General features: G+C 40.8%; 1 protein-coding gene across 6 annotated transcripts in view; it reads right to left on the bottom strand.

Moving 5' to 3' along the window:
* The window catches only part of Rgs6 (regulator of G protein signaling 6), a 579,659-nt gene extending 570,612 nt beyond the window's left edge, over positions 1-9,047 (bottom strand). For 3 of the 6 annotated variants that reach the window (XM_048798911.1, XM_048798916.1, XM_048798915.1), the window contains exon 1: positions 8,197-8,328. The gene's annotated coding sequence lies outside the window, so the exon portion shown is untranslated. Of the gene's footprint in view, positions 1-7,673; positions 7,845-7,881; positions 8,014-8,196; positions 8,329-8,894 lie in introns of those variants that run through there. The other 3 variants (XM_048798913.1, XM_048798914.1, XM_048798912.1) reach the window with 3 other exon arrangements.
* Positions 9,048-21,136: the final 12,089 nt, after the last annotated feature.

Here is a 21,136-nt window from a genome sequence, read left to right as displayed (position 1 = left end):
GGGGGGGGGGGGGGGGGGGGGCATGCATATGTACTGGGAATTGTGCCTTGGCTGTAAACAAAACCACCAGCAAGCAATTTCATGCATGGGAGTGGGATCCAGGAAACAAGAAGCCATGAGATTCACTGTGGCATATCCCACCAATCCAGGGGAGGAAGTGCCACTCATCATCTACCTTTGTTTTCTCATTCTTACTTTCAGGAAACAACAAGTACTTATTAGACACTTTTGCCTTCAACCAAGACTTCCCCTATCCCTGTTTTTACTCAAGTTTTAAGTTCCTCAGTGCAGACTTCTGCCAGAAAGGTTTTTAAGGATCTGACCCTCTGCAGGGTGTACCAAGTATTCTCTGCACACTGCTTGTACGTTATCACTCCTATCCTTTTATTTGCACTGAAATGCCTCAAGTGCACTCCTGCCACCCCAGTCCCTGACCCCATCCCCGTAGGCCCCACACCTGACAGTCCTCCAAGGTCCAGATCATTCACTCAACACCTCTGGAGAAAGTTCTCAGTGGGAAGGAATCTTCCTCATTCCATTTACATATGCCTTCCTTACCAGGCTGTTTCCCTTTTATCTCCCACAAAACTGCAAGCTTCCAGAACACAAGAGCCCTATCTGATTAACCATCATCTAGAAAAGGGTCTTTGGTTGTGAGACTTTATGATCTGATGTGGACAAGCGGGACAAGGAGCAGAGAAAAACAGCACAGATCATAGGCTAACTGTGACCTGGGATGGGGAACCTCCCCACGCCTGTGAAGAGCCGATCATGCATTCCAGAGACTGTCTTCAGATATACTCTTTCAGTAGTTCCCCCAGAGCAACCAAATTTCTCAGCACTATTCTATTCTGCATCTGGGAAGAATGCAGATCAATACTGCTAATCTACTTTTTTCTCATGTCACGTACCCCTGGCTATGGGCAAACGCCAGCAGGTAAGTCCCTACACTACCTGTTGTACTGAAAATGAAAGTACCTTCCCCTTAAAAAAAAAAAACAAAATATAATCAATACACTTATTCTTTGTGAAGGCGTCCTTTCTATTTTGACCAGCTGCTGAATCAGTCTTTGTATTAGGATGTATGGTCAGCAGAATGAGGGCGTCTTCCTGCTTGGTTTGGAATCTGAATGTGGTAGCACTTACGTAGCAGTTTAGGAGAGAAATACATTGGATTTTTTTTTTTAATTGTGGCCTATTTTTCTAGAGAGGTCACACAGATAAAATGCAGTCAGCTCAAGTGTTTCTCTTGGATTGGTCAGTGCAGATCAACATTATGTTTTTCTAATTAGAATTAATTAATGATTAAAAATGGATTTAGATATGACAATAACAAGCCTTTCTGAGCAGCCCTGTTTCTGTCATAATTTTATCACTGTCTCCAATACGAGGCCACATACTCAGTCCTCACCCATCCCTAATGCCCTCCCAGACCTGGGGTCCAGCCGAAGTTGCCATTCATCATCACACATGGGTAATTGTTAGGAAAAAAGGAAGTGTTATTGGACACCCATGTCTCTTTAGAACAGGTGTCAGAGGGCCCATGTTTCAAGAAAAAAAAATGGGTATAAATGTTTTTCTTTCTGAGAATAAAACTTTCTACATATTTAACACAAAGGATGTTAAAAGAAAATTACAATGTAAGTTACTCTTGTGACAGAAACTACACTTGTTTCTCCCATTTGCTTCACCTAACTGGTCCTATTAAGGACTTGAGATTGTAATTCATCTCCTAATGCTTTTTTCTTCCTTCCTTGACTCCACAAATCATTCTCAATTACTGTAAACCAGAATCTGCAACAGATGCTGAAGTTATAGGAGGGAATAAAACAGAATACCTGCTCTGCTGGAATGTGCATACTAGAGGAAGGAGACAGACAATATGTAAATGAAGATGATAATACAAAGTCCTGGTGGTGAAGTTCTGCAGAGAAAGAGCTGGGAGAGACAGAGCAATGAACAGGGGCAGGAGGTTAGAGTCGTCTGGGATGACTTTGAACGTTGCATTTGGGGTTTTTTGTTTGTCTGTTTGGTTGTTATTGTTGTTAATGCTGGAAATTGATCCCAGGGTCAGTCCCCTGTATTCTAGGCAAGTCCTACCACGAAGCTACATCCCCAGCCCATTATGTCAATTCTTACTCTGGAAGTAAACAATTGGCTTAATAACCAATTATTATTAACACTTCTCACCTAAAAAAATAATGATGATCTTGGCATTCTCTCTCTCTCTCTCTCTCTCTCTCTCTCTCTCTTCCTATTTCCTAAAGCTTTTCTCTTCCAGNCTCTCTCTCTCTCTCTCTCTCTCTCTCTCTCTCTCTCTCTCTCTCTCTCTCTCTCTCTCTTCCTATTTCCTAAAGCTTTTCTCTTCCAGATCTGACATATTCTCTCTCTGAATGGAAAGGCACCCTCCTGGCCTTATCGTTTATTTGCTCCATGCATTTTTTCCCAATCACTTACCAGCCTTTCTTTTTGATTTTCTATTCATTTCTATCATCTCTCCAAGACGATGGAAGCTGTCTCTCTTTATTCCCTACCTTGTGATATTTCAGAGAGACTCAGGACTTTGGGATCAGATAAGATCCAAGTTTAAATGCTGGTTTCTTCATTTGGTAACTATCTAACCTGCAGCAAATGGCCAAACCTCTTTCTCACATTCAGTTTTCTCACCTGTAAAATGGGGAAAATGCTCCCTAACTCCTGTGAAAGGCTTTGATCTACAAAAGCTGTACAGAAGCCGGTTTTTGTTTTGTAAGATCGGTCCACCACTATATGACAGATCCACTGCTTTGTAGGCTGTGCAGCTTTTGCATAAGTAACTAATTTTTAATCAAGCATTTAGTATGTGTGTAGCCTTGTACTGGAGATGGTGATCAAATTAGGACCAAAAAAAAAAAAAAGCAGACAAATAGACCACAGCCCAGTGAGGGAGGCACAATTCGTGAATAATTACAAATGAGAATGAGGATCTCACTATATCATGGACCCGGATCTAGCCAGGTAAAATCAAGCAAGAAATGACTTTTAACCATTCATACTCTGCATCCATGACCAAGCCCTTTGCTGCATGCTTAACCCATACTGGTCTTATTCCACACCAACACTAACCCCTCCTTCCTCCCATTTCTTCCCCCACCTCCACTCTGAACATCAATAACTCAGTCAACATTTACCAAACTCCTACTACCCGCCAAGCATCATAAGAAATGCCAAGGATATAGAGAAAAGGAAAAAAAGAACATGGACTTGCTCCAGGTGTGGTCATAATCTGGCTCAAGAAGTATCAAGGTAGCAGAGTCTCCTTGTTGTCTCTTCTCTTCCTTCTGGTATTAATGACCCTCAGGCTTATGTAGCATCTTTGCCTATTGCAAAGGAGACCTGCCCTATTTGGCCCTCTCCTTTTAAATGTCTAGGCCACTTGCTTCCTACAAGCCTCCTCAAAACCCAGTTTTAAAACCGTGGAGCAGGATTCTCTCAGAGGGACTTGGAGTTCTTCAAATGCTAGACTGACAGCAAGTCCTCACAGTAACACCTACTCAAGAGGCAGAGTTTTTATTCTTATTTTACAGATGAGAAAGTTGATGTCAGAAACATGATGAATAGGATTTTTAGATGCCTGTGGTGCTTCTTTAAGAGCAAATGATAGTGGTACTGTCTGAGCTCTGGGCTACAGGGTCAGAGGTGTCCCAGGTATTTCCAAAGGAGGCCTCCACTAGCTGACATCCTCATAGAACACCTCATCTCAGCAGAGTCTGTATAATGAGCACTTCCACTTGGGCAAGAAAACAGTCTTTGCAGGAGGGAGATACTAGTAAGTAACAAAACTCAACTATGGACAAACGTGAAAGTGGCTTTTCCTTTGAAGGTTTTACCAAAGTATTTATAGAAGCCAAGACAGTCCCTATAACTCATTTTAATAGCAATGGTTAAAGGAGCATCTAATTTGTCCATAGTCAAGTATTTGCATTTTTTAAATTTCCATGCATACAAGTGAATATTTTCCCTACCCTATGAATCTAAGAAATAAATACAAACCCCCCCCCAAAAGAAATAAGTACAAAAAAAGATTAATTTTTTTATTCAAAATGTATCCCCACAAGATGATCAAAAATTCTGAGGCATTTTGGCCAGCTGAGATCTCCTAGCTATCAAATGCTTGCTCAATGTCAGTAGAGGGACATGGTAAAGAAAGCCCCCTACCCCCATTTCTGATCTGGAAGGCCTGGTTCTGATTTCTCATGCTGCCACTTACTAGCCTGGTGTATTTACGAAGGTTAATTTGTTTCTCTGTGTCTTAGTTTACTCAATCTTACAGAATGGCCATGGAGCTCTAATAACCATTGTTTTGCCTTTTTTTGGGTGGGATGACAGCAGGGGTATCATTGCTTGCTTTACTGACTGTTTCAGTAGTTAGGGTCATTATCAGGGTACTTCCCCTGCTACAGCCACCCTTTGGTAAGCGAATCTGTGGGGAATGAGTTCTAGGATCCCCAAGATATCAAAATCCTGGATGCTCACATCCCTTATACAAAATGGTATACTTGCATCTAACCAACACGCATTCTTTCCTACACTCCAAATCATCTCTATGATAGTGGTACTGATACAAATGTTATATACATAGTAGTTATATTATATTGTTTAGGGAATAATGATAAAAGAAAAAGGTGGTACATGTTTAATACAAATTCAATTTTTTTCTGAATATTTTTGATTTGCAGTTGGTTGAATGGACAGATGCAAAACCCATGTATGGAAGGCCAACTCTATGTGGCAAAAAAATGAATTGCCTCTCATAGGTCTCAGAGAGGCAACTGAGAAGCATTTGGTGTGCTTTGTGGTTTGTGACAACTCAAGCAGGTACTCCTAGTTATTTAACCTAACTCAATAGGTTTAATGTCCATTTTAACTGTCTACTTGTAAGCATTTTTGCTCTCCATGCAGTTTAAAGAACTGGGTTTCATGACTGATAATTACTCTTATTATACAGACATTATGGTCCCAAATTCTGGATGATTATTCTCTTGACTAGTTCAAAAAGTTTTCCCCATGGGGGAAAAAATTGATACTGATTCAATAAATGTTTCCTGAATACCTATTGGCAGGTGCATTGCTGGGCATGTGATAGATGGATGCAAAAATAAAAAATAAAAAAACAAGTGAAACAGGATTTTTAGCTCCAAGGAATTTCTTCTCTAGTTCTATGTGGTACCCAGGTCAGCAGGATCAGCATCATCTGCAGACTGGTTAGAAATGTAAACTCTTGGGCCCCACTCCAGGTCAATTGTCTGTCTGAATAAGCCCTCTGCAAAGATCACCCTCATCAAATGTCAAAGCAACACATCTATCATGAGCTTATGGAGCCAAATCATGAAGTATCTTTGTCCTTTTGAGGAAACAGGGGTCTCAGGGCCACATGAGAAACTGATGACAAAATTGCAATCAAAACTCAGGTCTCCCACCCAAATGGCAACTGCTCTTTCTACTTCTTTTCTGATGCTTCACTGTGTAAATCTGATGGGGAGCCCCATGTATAAACTAGCCCCAAAAAGGCAAACACTGATTTTCAAAGAGTAGAGAAAGAGAATTAGTACTCTTTGAAATAGGGCCACTAATAAAAATTAAAAGGTGATCTATCAAAATCATCCAGTAAACTAGAAGTAATTTCCCAAACCTTTAATATATATCCAAGTTCTATTTATAAGATTTGAAGATTCTGTAGGGGAAGGGTAGAAATACAATGAAGATGTGACTAATATCTAAAAGAATGTACAATTCAAAGAAATGTTAATGATGGTTCATTATCTGTGGGAATTACAGATAATCTTTCTCTTTTTTTTTTTCCTTTGTATTTTCCTGAATTTTTCCCAATACCAAGATACTACTTTTATATTCAGGAAAAGAAAAAGAAGGAAAAATGCTTTTGGAAATGTTATAGCCATATCACTCAATATGCAGATTTATTTTGTATTTCTGTTTCTTTCCATACAGCAGGATAATGTGTATGTAGTAATTATTTATATCATGCCATACGTTACAGTGAAGATGAAATTCAGTAAATAGATTCCTTCCAGCTAGCCCTCAAAATAAAGAGGTTAAATGCATTTCTAGGTTCAAAGCACTAAGAATTAAGACAAACTAACTGAAGCTAAAGGAAAAAAAAAATAATCCCAGTACTGAGATCTCAGAGCACATCCCTTTTCAAAAGCGTTTATGTGACACATGGCTCCTTATTCATATCTCTCTGATGCTTAACCCCTGGCACAAAATGAAATGTTCAACAATTCTTGGCAAAGTCTTCAGAGTTCAGGGGATAAAATGCATGGGAGAAGATCGGAGAGATAAGAAACAAAATGATCCTACTTTCACATAAAATTCAGTCCCTGGGGGACAATAAGACATTCAAAATTTCTGGCAAATTCCAACATCCAAAATATCTTTTATGTTTTTCCATTTCAAGAAATGTTTGCTCACTTAAAATATATTTAGTTGGCTATTTCATCCACAAATCACAGATAAATAAGTTGGACTCAGCTGAAGAAACATTTCTTTCACAAAAGCATTTTCATTTTTGGAATTTTTCACTGGATAAGATAAATTGATTGCCTCAAAAAAAAGACTAACATTGTTTTACTGAAACTCTCAGCAGTACAAATACAGTGAATGTTAATTGAAATTTCTAAAAGGAAACAGGAAGTAAAGTTAAGAGCCAATGGAATGAATATAGGAAAGGAAACACCAGTAGCCATCTCCTTCATCAAAATACCCTGCAATTGTTGACATTTCTAGAATTTGCAGACTCTTTTAGGAAAGGACGAGTTATTGAGGGTAAACTCTCTCCAGATAGTTTATAGTCCATGAGGTCACCATATTTACACAACAATTAACCTTAAGAATAACAGAGAACTCAAAAAGAATGTGTGTTCCTGGTTTTGCTGGTTCAGCAAACAAGCTTTGGTTTACAAAGGTGTCTCTCTAAAAATAAATCTCTGAATTCCCTCAATCCTCTACTTTCTTTTGCAGGGTAGTCCTTCGCATTGCAAAATTTAAAAATGAAGAATGAGAATAAAGACTGTACAACTTGGAAGGTTTCCCACCAACAGCCCAGTTCCCATTCCATATGAAAATTATTCTAGAAAAGTCATCTTGTCAACATACGGAGCTAAACCTTAACTATTTCATTTCAGTCTAACAATTTTTGACAGATCATGCACAAACTTGTAGCCCATTCTCTAATGCCATTCTGATACAAGCTCATTCATCTATTTCTCATTCTCTCTGGAGAGAGAAGGTCCACTGTTGGGTTTTACCTCATCCTGATGATTTTTACAGTTTTACTTTGGAGCTGCTAAAAGGTATTGATCAGAACTTACCTGAAGATCCTATTCCTAAGCATTGATAAACGCTGAGGGAACAATTCCAAGCCAACACCAAGATTCAAAATATCTTCAATTTGTAGTATAGAAATGCCACTCGTCTCAATGAAAGAAAATAATGTTCCTACTCCATCAAATTAAAACCCAAAATACAGCAGCTTTCATTCTGAACAAAATTCAGTTTTCTGGGTCACTTTCCCCATCTCACTGGGCCACTTTTTATGCAGCCTAACAATGACTGTAAACAGGGTCTCTACACATAATCAATTTACTTGACATCCTCTCAGAGAGAATACCTACCTTTTCCTTTCCTAAGGCAGGTCCCAAATAACAGAACGCACCACCCGCCCCTGCCTTCCACACCTCACCACGGAGACTCGCCGCCTTCTCTTCCAAATCACAAAGGGGCGAGCTTAGTCAGAGAAAAAGTTAATGAAGGTCCGCTTTTGAGGCAAATTGCCCTGCCTGGGATGACAAAATCGGACGACTTGGAAGAACCTATAAGCACCTTCGCTCTGCACCCTCGTCCTGGTCGGTGAGCGCTTCACACCCAGAAACCCAGGAACATGATTTATATGCAGACCTGCACCCATCCCACACAAGTCCGCTCGCCAGCTTGTCTAACCACTTATGTAAGCTCGTCTTCCACAGTCCCAAACTGCAGACACACACCGGCACCTGTCACGCATCTGAAATGGACAAGCACCCACACCCAGGAGATGAAATCAACACATATGAATGGGTGTGTGTGTGTGTGTGTGTGGAGGGGTGCTGTTTCAAACCATCTTTTCCCCCATTTGTTTCCAGTCACAACTACAATTACCTTAGCAACCAAAGAATTGCCTTGACTCTCTTCGCTTCTCAATTTCTCTTAAAGCCAAGCTTGCGCCAGGGTCATGATAAAGCTAGAGAAGCCCAGGGAACCGGGAACCCGCAACCTCCTGGGGGCGGAGGGGAAGTCTAGTCCGTCTGCGCGCTGCCCTCCAATGTCTCGCCTCCTCTTTTCGACTTTCCGTGGTGGCGAGCGCAGGGGCTCAGCGAGCGGACAGAGAAGCCCCGGGCCCGCGAGGAGGCGCGGCGGGTCGCATGGTGCCAGGACGCGGGGCGCTCGGGGTGTCTCCAGCGCGCTCCGGGCGGGCCTGGCTCTCCGCGCTCTCCCGCACTCGCGCTTCGCCTGCCTCTGCCCGCCCGGGGCCGGCGGGCTGCGCGGAGGTGGGTCCGCCCCCTCGGCGCCCGCCGGCTCCCGCAGCTGTGGGAACCCGGCGCCCGGCGGAGCTCTGGCCGCCGAGCAGGGCCGAGCGCGAGGAGCTGCCCCAACTCGCCGAAGCCGCTCCGCTCTGCCGCCGGCGAGCTGCTGCAGCGGCGCCCGCTGTCGGGTGCCGGGCGGAGCTGCAGCCCCGAGCCCTGCGCACCTGGGCGCCGGCACCTGGGTCCCGGTCCGCACCGTGCAAGGAGAGGCGGGCGGCTGGGGCGGGGCAGAGGCACCTGAGCGCGTCCCAAGGGCGCCGCCGCTCGGCTCACCTGTTTCCAGAGCCGCGGAAGGTGCTGACCGGAGTTCACCAGAGGAAAAGCAAATCTGGAGATTCCTGGCACTCAGAAAACTGAGAGACTGATTCAACCAGGCGAAGATCCCTTTCGTCAGTTTTAGCTGTCCTGGTAGGGAAAGTTTAGTGGCGTCAAGGTGATCTTAGGGATTTCTGGCCTGGGTGTTGTGCCGGGGTAGCATTTGAATCCCTCACTGACGTGTAGCTGGCGCCCTCTAAATTAAGATGGGCCACAGTGATCATCAGTGATATTGTTACTAACCTCGTCATTTTTATTTATTCAACATTTACACCACACGCTGTCTTTGGAGTGTTTTTGTGTTTGTCCTTATCTTAAAATACTGCAAAAGGGCTTCTGAGAATGCTTATACAGCTATTTTGGGAAATAAGACAAAAAGTTGAAGACAAAGTGAGGAAGGATAACTTGAGTTGACCATTTTCTTCAATGTGGGAGTTTTGGAATATGATGTTTGAAGATGTAGGAAGCTGTGGATGGAGGTGCGACAAGATTATTGGTACCAAATGGTAACCAGGGGATCTGGGTGCAACATCAATGTTATCAGTATCAAGAATTTTTTTAAGTTGTATTATGTGTGGGGTGGGGAGACCTAACTGCCTTTAAGAATGGGTGAACTGGATTTTCTTCATTCATAAGTTTGCAGAGGTTGAAAGTTTCCTTTTCACCATGCATCTTTGGTCACTGCTTCTTATGCATAAATATGAGTCATGAGAAAACATCAGACAAATGCAAATGGAGAGAAAGTCAGGTAAGTGGCCTGTCCTCTTTTAAAAATGTCAAGACCAGGAAAGTAAAGGTTGTTCTGTGAGTAACGTAACAAGGCAACTAAATGCAGCTGGTGATCTTGAATGGGATCCAAGACCTGTTGATGACATTAATGGCATAATCAGCGCAGTTTCAATAGAGTCTCTAAATAAGAAGGATTAAATTAGATCCATGTTACTTTTCTGATGTAGAGATCGTTCTCTAGTCATTCAGGAGAGTGTCGGCGGCTGTCGGTTTGCTTTCAGGAAGCACACTCTAAAGTATGAAGGGGTCAAAGAGTGCCATCGTTTGGATCTGGAATGTGTCCATAGGCCCATGTATTGGAAATTTGGTCTCCATTCCCTGGCACTATTGGGAGGTGTGGGCCCTTGAGAAGATGGGACCTAGTGGAAAGAAATTAGGTCACTGGGGCATTCCCTTGAATGCCAGACCTGGCCCCTTTCTGTGTTCCTGATGATGAAGTAAATACTCCTCCTCTGTCCTGGGGTTCCTGCCATGATGTACAGGCCCAAAGCAATAGGCGAACCGACAATGGACTGAGACCATGAACCAAAATCAATCTTTCCTTCCCTTTAAGTTGTTTATCTCCAGTATTTTGTCACAGTAAGGGAAAACTGACAAACACAAGGACACCACCTTTTCAGCTTACTCTCTGTGAGCTCAGGAATGTTGACACTTAAATGGAGACATAAAGGAGCTCTTTGAGCTACTTTTGCAAGATTTTTGTAATCTAACATTATTTCAAAATAAAAGGTTAATAAAGATACATTATGGTAGAATTGTTCTCCTTACTAAAAAAAGAAAATAGAAAAACTCATCTTCACTTTTCAAAAGTGTTCACTATGAGTTTCCTTTAACAATCAACTCACTGTTAGCTGTACTGAAAATACGATTTGATCTGAAAGTAGTAATTTGCGAATATATACAATAATTCAATTCAATTCAACTTTTCATCCATCCACCCAGCAATTATTAATGGCAAGCCACTTGCAAAAGAATCTTTTCTGAAATTCATCTGAAGTATAAAATGAAATACATTTTTAAGTAAGTCCTGAATCTTTTGCCTACTTCATTATCAGACAAGGAGCTATAAGAAAGTGTGTGATAGAATTGATGGTGGTGGACCTCTTAGACTGGGTGACAAATTGAAAAAAAGAACGAAAATGAGTGGCAGTGTAGTTTTAATAACTGTATTGACAGGCGAAGGAGAAAAAGATTGCTAGTGTCAGTGCCTTTGATGCATATACATGGCAGTTTATTGGGGGAAGATAATGAGCTTGGGTACCAGGTGGCCCATTTCCCAGGACTGTGCACTTGTGACATTTACAGCTGATGCTCCTTTTTCCTCAAACCTCCATATTTTCTCTTCCTCCCATGTTACTGCAGTCTTTTTCTGATAGCTAAGTACTGTGTTCTTTGCATTTTGGCGATAAAAGAAGAGCAGATTCTGGATCCGTTTTGTATCATCTTAGATTGTGAAAGAAAATAAATGTCCTGATAGGTACTTTAGATAAGTGTCTTCTCAAAGGGGGATTCAAAGGCCAGCATCAGTGTTCCTGGAGAACTTAACTAAAATTGGCAATAATGGTGCTCCAACCTAGAATTATGAAGTCCAAATTTCTAGTGATGAGACCTGGAAATCCACTTTTGAACCAGATTTGTGAACCACAGCTTGTGGGGTGCTAGCCCAGAATTCCTATTACCACTAATTGCATAATCTCCTTTTCAGGCAAGCTGATTACAGTTGAAGTAGATTTCTTCCCTTTCCAGCATTAGCACCTGATCTGCAGTTTTGAAAACCAAGTGACTGGGGAATGGATGTGTTTATATCATGATGCTGGGAAGATTATGTTTTGAGACTCTGAAGTCACATCAGAGTAGAATGCGTATTCACAATGTTAATAATCAAGAAATGTATATGTAATAGTGTGAATGCTATGGGAGAAAGTCGACATTAACAATAACAAAGCTTTTTAAAACATACATCAGGCCCAAAATAAGCATAGAATGCTATTCACACCAAAGGTTTGAACCAAGCCTCTTCACCTAGGCACCTCCCTAGACACTGTTTCAAGAACTGCCCTCATACAGTCAGAATTGTCACAAAATATGCAACTATTTGTGAGATGTGACTTGGAGGGTTAATCAGAACCCCTTAAATCAAAAATATCTGTTCCTCATTCCCACTTTTGTCCTCCTCCTGCTAGGTACTGGGATTCCCACAATCAATCACAGTTGGTTCCAGGTGTGTTTTGTTGGAACCATGGTAATTAGGCAGAGAATGTACTTCAACAAGAAGGCTCCTTTACTGAGTCAAAATATGCCAGTTACCTGTAGAGCACTTGCCTGGCATGTGTGAGAGACAGGGTTCAATTCTCAGTACTGCATATAAATAAATAAAGATCCATTGACAAGTAAAAATATGTACATAAAAAAATGTCAGTTACAAACTTTAATCAAAAGTCTCAGTTACCTAAGACCACAGGTAGCCCCCAAAACTAAGGACACTAAAATTGGATGCATAGCATGCTTGTAAAACACAACACTCTCTTCTTCAAGAGAACCATTTTACTTAAATATCCTTTTTGTAGTTGTAGTTGGACACAATACGTTCATTTCAATGTGGTGCTGAGGATGGAACCCAGGGCCTCACATGTGCTAGACAAGCGCTCTACCTCTAAGCCACAACCCCAGCCCCAGGAAAACCATATTTTAATTCATTTAAGTCCTTTCGTGGGTTTTCAAAGAACCAGTCCTCAGCTCAGAGGGTACTCTTAGCCGTCTTTCAAATTCTGTGTTTGCTCACTCCACATTGATATTTGAAGAACATAAAAATGAAATTTGTAATATAATTTGAAATCAGGAAGAGTAACGCCTCAAACTTTGTTTTTCTTTCTTAAGATTGTGCATTGACTATTCAGGATCTTCTGTGTTCTGTATAAATTTTAAAATCTTTTTTTTTCTATGAGAAAAATGACACTTGCTTTTTGATAGTGATTGCATTAAATCTGCAAATTGCTTTGAGTAGCATGGACATTTTAACATGATTCATTTTTCCAGTCCATGAATATGAGATATCTTTCCATTTATTTGTGCCTTCTTCAATTTCTATCATCAGGGTTCTATAATTTTTGGTGTACAGATACATAATTTTTGGTGTACAGTAACCTTCTTGGTTAAATTTATTTCTAAGTATATTATTATTTTTGACACTATCATAAGTCAGATTGTCTTGTTGGTTTATTTTTCAAATAGATTGTCATGGGTGTAAAGAAATGCAATTAATTTTTTTATGTTGAGTTTTTGAGTTCTAGTATCAAAACAGTAGAGTACTGGCATAAAAACTGACATATGGACTAATGGAAGAGAATAGAAAGACCAGATAATCTATAGTCAACTAATTTTTGATAAGGGCACCAAGAAAGCACAATGGGAAATGGAGAGTATCTTAAATAAGTGGTGTTGGGAAAACTGAATATCCACATGCAAAAGAGTGAAATTGAATCCTTTTCTTACAACAGACACAAAAATCAACTCAAAATGAACTAATAACTTAAACATGAGACCTAAAATCATAAAACTCCTAGAGGAAAAGGTAGAGGCTTCTTGACATTGGTCTAAGCAATGATTTTTTTAGATCTCATATCAAAAGTAAGACTACAAAAGTAAAATTAAATAAGTGTGGACTATATCAAACTTAAAAGCCCCTGCACAGCAAAAGAATCAATAGAGTAAATGTATGATCTGTGGTATAAGAGAAAATATTGGTAAATCATATATCTGATAAGGAGCTTATGTTCAAATAGAGAAGTAACTCAATATAGCAAGAAAACAACCCAACTTAAAAGCAGACAAAGTGTCAGAGTGAAACCCATTAGTTTGTACAATTAATATTTATTGATAGGAAAGTATATTGGATTGTTTACAGTTTGAGGGTACTTATGAGCAAAACTACTATATATATTTGCGTACCCCAAAAAGAAGGGTAATCAAAGGTTCTAAATAGATATTTTTCAAGTGTATTATGTTCAATAGCATTAATTATCAGGGCAATGCAAGTTAAAATCACAATGAGTTATCACCTCACTCCCCTCAGAATGGCTATTGTCCAAACAACAAAAGAGTATAAAAATTGGTCAGAATGTGGAGAAAAGGGAGTTTTTGTACACTGACAGTGAGTATGTAAACTGTGGAAACCAGTATGGTGATCACTCAACACTAAAAATAAAACTACTCTATGATCAAGTAATTGCTTTTCTGGGTATACCCAAAGGGAATGAACTCAGTGTGTCTAACAGGTATCTGTGCTCCAACGCTTGTTGCAGTATTATCCATAATAGACTAATAGAAAATAGTTTAAATGTCCACCTAGGGAGGAATGGATAAAGAAATTGTGACACCCAATGGAAGATTATTTAGCTTTTAAAAAGGAGATTCTTTAGAAGCTCATTGGATTAGACAAGGGGGAATGAAGGGAAGGGGGGATGAGAAAAGGAAAGGCAATAGAATGAATCGGATATAACTTTCCTATATTTGTATATGAATACACAACCAGTGTAACTCCACATCATGTACAACCACAAGAATGGGCTGTTATACTCCATGTATGTATGATATGTCAAATTACATTCTACTATCATGAATAACTAAAAAGAATAAGTAAATAAATGGAAAAAAAGAATCTTGGAGGAGCTGACAAGCGTTAAAATTATGAAAAACAGGATAATAAGATGTATACTTTCTCCACTAATGAGTAGAGAAAGCTCTCCTTTGACATAGACTAAGACTCCAGGGAATGAGCAGGATTCTCATAGTCATGAATGACAGAAATACCTGACCAAAATGAATATGGAAGAAAAATATGCAAATGTATAGATTGTTACAAAATTATGCAATTAAATATAGGACAGTTAAAAGCAAAAAAAAAAAAAAAAGAAAAAGAAAAGAAAAAGAAAAAAGAAGAAAGACCTGACCAAAAACTGTCTCAAAAGGAAAATTGATTGGCTTATATAGCTGAAAAGCCCCATTATAGGTGCAGACTTTGAATACAGCTGGATTCAAGATTAACAACTCTACAGCAGTTGAGTTGCTCTCCACCTGTTAACTCTGCCTTTTGTCTGGTTTCAGTACCAGGCTCCACGAGGTGAGGCCCCAATCCTTCCCACTCTTAAGCTCAAGACCAACAAGCAAAAACGCCAAGCACTGTGGCTAAGGCCATGCAATGTTCTGTCTGGCTAGGGCTTAAGGAACATGAGTGGGGACAGAGGTATAGTCTTTCTCAGTCACATGGACTGAGAGCCAGGGAGAAGAGGGCAGTAGTCAAACTCAGTATGTCAGTTGGGAGATGTTGCTGGAAGATGGAGAATTGGATGGTGTCTTAGTCTGTTTTCTGCTGTTAAAATTGAATACCAAAGACTAAGTCATTTATAAACAGTGGAAGTTTATTGACTCACGGTTCTGGGGGCTGAGAAGTCCAAGAGTGTGGCGCCAGCATGTGGGAAAGGTGCATTATAACGTAGCAGAAGGCGTCACAGAGTGTGAGGATAGCAGGGTACAGACTCTGGACTCTCTTTCTTTCCTAAAAAAGCCACTAATCCTATCATAGTATTGGCAGGGGCATCCTCATGACCTCATCTAACTCTAATTTTCTCCCAAAGTTCCCACTTCTACTCCCATCAGTTTATGAATTTGGGAATTAAGTTTTAATCCAAACAATCATATTTTGGAAATATTTCTGATATGCTATGGAAGCCATGTCCCATTTGAAGTTTACCTATATGCAGAATAAATAGATGCTGTTAACAGCCCCTGTTTGTTGTCTGCCAAACTCTCTCTCTACCCCATTCCCACCAGAGTGATAGTGTTGAGGTGGCGGAGCCTTTAAGAAGTGGGACATGCTGGGAGGTAATTAGGTGTCCAATTCTCCCCTCAAGAATGGATTAATGCTGGTTTTGTAGACAGGGTTTAATCTTGCAGGAATGACTTAGTTCTCAGGAGAGGGGGTTGTTAGGAAGTGAGGTCACCCCTTTTGCTTGATCTCTTCTGCAATTAGTGGTTTCCTCCTACTTTTCCACCATGTTATGATACAGCCAAGGGGACCCTCAAAAAGTGCCTTGATGTTTGGACAGTCCAGCTACCAGAACCATAAGCCAAACATATGTGTATGCATATGTACCGCCCACATTCCACATTTTGACATGTTCAAAGAAGGGCAGAACACACAGCAGAAAAAGTAGAGGAGAGAAGGTCAGAGACATATCTGGGATGAGGACTCACAGGGCATCTTGGGCCATGATAAAGACTTTGGATATTAAGTATGATAGAAAGCTGTTGGAGGGTCTCGAAGCAGGATATTAACACAATCATTTATTATTTCCATTCTAGCTGCTGTGGTTAGAATACATCGGGGAGAGAGCAAGGACTGTGGCTATGAGAGTAATCTGTGGCAAGAGAGGGTGGTATTTTGTTTTGTATTACAGTGATAGAGGTGAAAGTAATGAGAAACAGTGGAGTACAGGGTAAAGTCTGGTTGATGAAACTTGTTGATGGAATGGATAAAGACTGTGAGAGGAAGGATTCAGGGATGATTCCAACCTTAGAAATATTGGCAGATGATAGTGCCATTGTCAAGGTGGGGAACAAGGAGATGGAGCAGGTTAATGGAGAACAGTACCTGGGGCCTTCTTGGATCTGACATGTCTAACAGGAAGTCGTACATTCGTTCCAGCACTTTGAGAGAGATGGGGGCCAGAGATATAAAATAAATGGGATTTAAAGCCATTGAGCTTAGAGAATTTTTATGGCAGTGACTTTGTCTTCCCTTCCCTCTAAAAATCACTGTTCTAGTCTCACCTAGGAGGATGGAGCTGAAACATCAGGAACTGATGCTTTTAAAAAATGTTTTATATGTTGCTTAACTAGAATTTCATACCTGTCGACCAGTACCTCCTAACCCTCTGCCCCTCAGCCTCTGATAGCCACCAGCTGACTCCCTGCTTCTGTAGTTTGACATTTTCAGGTTTCGTGTATAAGTGAGATCCTACAGTATTTGGATTTCTATGTCTGGTTTATTTTATTAAGTATTAATGTCCACCAGGTTCATCTATGCTTTCATAAATAACAGAATCTCCTTTTTAAGGATATTTCATTGTACATGTATGTATATACATGTGTATGCATACACACTGCCCACATTCCACATTTTCTTTATACATATCCATTAATGGGTACTTAAGAAATGAATGTTCGAACATAGGTATCTCTTCAACATCTGATCTCATATCCTTTGGGCATATATCCAGAGGGGGATGACTGGGTCATTTAGCAGTTCTACTTTTGATATTTCTATGAACCACTATGCTGTCCTTTATGATTATACCAACTTACATTACCGCCGACAGCATACAAATGCTCCCTTTTCTCTACATCCTTGCCAACACTTGTTATCTTCTGTTGTTTTGACAAGAGCAGTTCCCACTGAGGTGAGGTGATATTTCACCATAGCTTTAACTTACATTTCCCTGATAATTAGTGATGTTGAACATTTTTTCATACACCTGTTGGCCATTTGTAAACCTTTTTTGTTTTGTTTTGTTTTCTTTGCTTGCAGTGCTGGGGGGTGGGGACCTAGAGCCTCCCATATTCTAGGTAAGTGCATCCACCATTGAATCCCATCACCTGTTTATCCATTTTTAAGCTGTATTATTTGTTTTTGTTTTGCTATGGAGATCCTTAGGTATTTTGATATTGTCCTCTTATCAGATATATGGCTTGCAAGTATTTTCTTCCAAAATATTCCGAGAGGTGTCTCCTACTCCATTGACTTTCTTCTGCTGTGCTCAAGCTTTTTAGTTCAGTGCAAACCCATTTGTCTGTTTTTGCCTGTGCTTTTGAGGGCATAGCCAAAGAAATCATTGCCTAAGAACTGATGCATTTTAACCTGAATTCCAGCAAGTTATAAGTGTTTCCATTAGGTTTAATATACACATGAGCAGGCAGTTAGCATTTAAAATACCCTACACAGAAATGCTTATTCTAAGGTTGGTTGCCCCAAGTAGATTTTCTTTTTTGCAAGAAAGAATTATAAGAGTGGTTTAGTTCTTTTCAATTAACACAAAATGCTTCTGTATTTCTATTTCTCTCCATCCTGACCTCTTTTTCAAATAAAGTCTTTCTTTCCTGCCTCTTTCTCTTCAGCTGATCTCAGCTCCATCCTACACTGAACCCTCAGCCCTCCTCATAGCCCCACTCCCTCGCCTGAGCAGTTTGGGGGTTTTCCTTCAATCTTGACTCTCCCTACACAGTTTGACACTACAATTCTCCTCTTCTATAAGAAATGTGGATTATTTGAAAACAAATTGGGAACACAATAGCATACAAAAGTGGATCCTTGAGCAGAGTCTTTGGTCTGTATGATAATGTATCTGAGCTCCTTGGGCATGTTCAAGACTAGCTCAGATTCAACAGTACTCAAGCTCATCTTCTCCTCAATCCTGTGGCCGAGAATCTCAATGACCTGCAGCTGAATTAACAAGTGCTATGGATTTCCCTGAGCCTACAGTAGGATGATGGGTTTATATAAGGTTGGACAGTCTGTGGGATACTTCCCATCTGCCTGCACATCTTGAACCCCACTCGTTTTACCAATGAAAAATGATTTCTAATGTGTATCTTATGGTAGTTAGCACATCCTCTGATGTTGATGGGAGAGATAGTTGAAGCTGCATACAGTAATTCTTCCCACTCTTAAAATACCTACGTGGGCTTTAGATAGGAGCCTCTAGAGAGTCCCAAATTATTCCTGGGATAGGCATTCCAGATATTAACTACATACTCATCTGTCCATTAAGCTTAACACACACACATACACACACACACACACCCCTACATCTTGTTGACACAAAAGTTTAAATACAGCTTTTTCATTCCCCAAAAAGATCTGCTGAATTGGAAACTCTGGAAACAGGAGCTAAAAATCAGCACTCTAATAAACCCTGATGGTAATTCGGGTCATTCTGATATCCCCCAGAGTGTGAGGACTCCTGCTGGAGATGGCCAGGTGGGAGAACCTGCCCTGACCCCCACGGGCACTTACTCTGGAAATACAGACAAGCCAGGGAAGAACTGTATTTGTCTTCCCGTCCCAGGTTGAGTCTGCATCAGAAGCTGCGGTGAGGTTGGGAGCTGCAGGTGACAGAATCCACTCCTCATCTGGAGTCCCTGAGCCCTTGCAGGCACATGGACATGAAGAAAGTGGCCCCTGCCTCTTTTCTACTTATCCAGGAGACTCTGGGTGGCTCTGTTGGAAACATTGCTCTCTTGGGAAAAAGAATATTTATTCTCTAACCACAGAGAAAAGAATTTGAATACTTTAAATGCACCTGCCTAGAAACCGCAGCTGTTTTGTACTATCAGATATGTTTCAAACAACCCTTTATCATAGTAACTCAACTTCATGTTTACCATTATTACATTTGTTTTCTTTTAAATGTATATTTTAGGCCACAACAAAATCATTTTATCCCTAAAGAACAGGATAACAGACTAAAAGGAAGGTTATAAACTTAATCTCCACAGAAGTTACTCGATTGGTTAAGTTTGAAGACGATAGATTGTTTAAACAGGATTGCATTCCCAGAATGAAAACTATTCCATGTAATGGGAAAAGATCAAGGTTTAAGAAAATATACACACATAAATATTTGTACTAAGGGAGTATTTTAAGTGGAGAGTTTAAAAAAAAAAACTACTGTATCCACTCAAATGAGAACACAAAATTATTTGGGGTAAACTAAATCTCTGTTTGCATCTCTTTCCTCTCAAGTAATGAAGTAAAAAAAAAAATCCAGCCATAAAACTTCAATTCCAATAAACTATTTGTTTTCATTCTCTTGGAACAGATCTCTAAAACCAGGAATCTACTGAGGAATCCTTTTATAGGATCAGGGTTTAGCAACTCATTTAATGTAGCAAGTGGAAACAAACCTGTGAATGGCGAGTGTAGCCCTCAATTTCACTAAATGGTAAATAGCAGAAGCATTTTCCAAATGTGATTCACTGAAACTGAAAAACCTAAGTGTCATCATCATAAAAACATACAACAATTAAATGGCTTTTTCTAAGTTAGCTTTGTATTACAGATGCTTAAATTGACAAGAAAAACACCAACACTAAATTAGAAGTCCTAGATGTTAACATGTGCATTAAGTCCCTGCTGCCTGTTTTATAGATGAGGAAATAGACCCAGAGATCATCATGAAGTGACCCGAGGTTGCACTGTGGAAAAAAGACAGCCGAACAGAATTCAGCTCTCCCAGTTCCAGCCCCGTGTTCTTGCTAATGGCAGTTTTCAACATTTCTACTGGCATTTAACATGTTGCTTTTTTAAGGTGAAGAACGCTCAGGACTGAAAGAACATTAGGAGAAGCAGGTGGGACACCAGAGGACCTGCAGCACAGCCTATGACACTTAACACTGAGGGCTCGCAGGGTCAGGGAGAAAGCCAGGTGCTTCCCATCTCCCTAAACTCACCTCTTGCCTGACCTGGCAGAAGTCTGATAAGTCAGTATTCCAGGCTTCATCAGTAAACAGTAGTGGCAAAAATATTTTTCCTGCTCAACTGCTCTGTGTATACTTTGACAAGAAGCGACAGAAGAAAATGGTATGTGACATCAACTGGGTGCTGTCCATGAAGAGATGAGTCACATGGTCCATGGTACCCTAACACGGGCCTAGGGAGCTCTGACACTATTAGCGCCCCACATCTCCATACCATCAAAGCTGGCAGGACAAGCTAGTGGATTAGGAGAAGCGTCCAAGGTCACTGGCAATAGCGAAGGTGATTCTAATACCAGAAATGTTGATGATTAAACTCTTTTGAGATCCATCCTGACCCAGGATCTTTAACCAGCTTGACCCATGAGTGTAGGCTCAAAGAGATGGCCTCTGGCTTCCTGTTTCTGAATCGGAAGGAATCTGGACCTGGGGCTGACCAGCCTCCTGTTTTCAGTCTTCTCCTACCTGGCTGGGAATTAATTTACTTATCTTAACCTTCTGCACACTTTGAAGTACACATTCTCTCAAACACACCTTAGACTCAGCTGGGACCCTTCTTGAAACACTTGTCCCCAGGCTGTGCACCCAGAGATTCTTAGCAATTTGGCCCATGTCCTGGGAATGTCTGTTTTAGCAAATCCCACTGTCCTTCCACCCCTCCCTCTGCACAACTGACCCAGGCACAGAAAAGCCCTGTCCCTGGGCCTACTGATACCTCCACCCGCCACTCTGTGCACTTCCCCCAGTCGCAGTTGCCTCAGCCCTCCAATCTTTTTATGCACCTGCTTGCCCAGTTCCCCCAGAAACCCCCGTCTCAGTAAAGCTGTCTCCAAGTGGACATGGGGAGCCTCCAGAGAATCCTTAAAGCATTGCTCTCTCTC

This window comes from Marmota marmota, unplaced genomic scaffold (assembly GCF_001458135.2).
Source record: "Marmota marmota marmota unplaced genomic scaffold, marMar, whole genome shotgun sequence".
NCBI lineage: Eukaryota > Metazoa > Chordata > Mammalia > Rodentia > Sciuridae > Marmota > Marmota marmota.
This window is presented reverse-complemented; position numbering and strand designations above follow the sequence as displayed.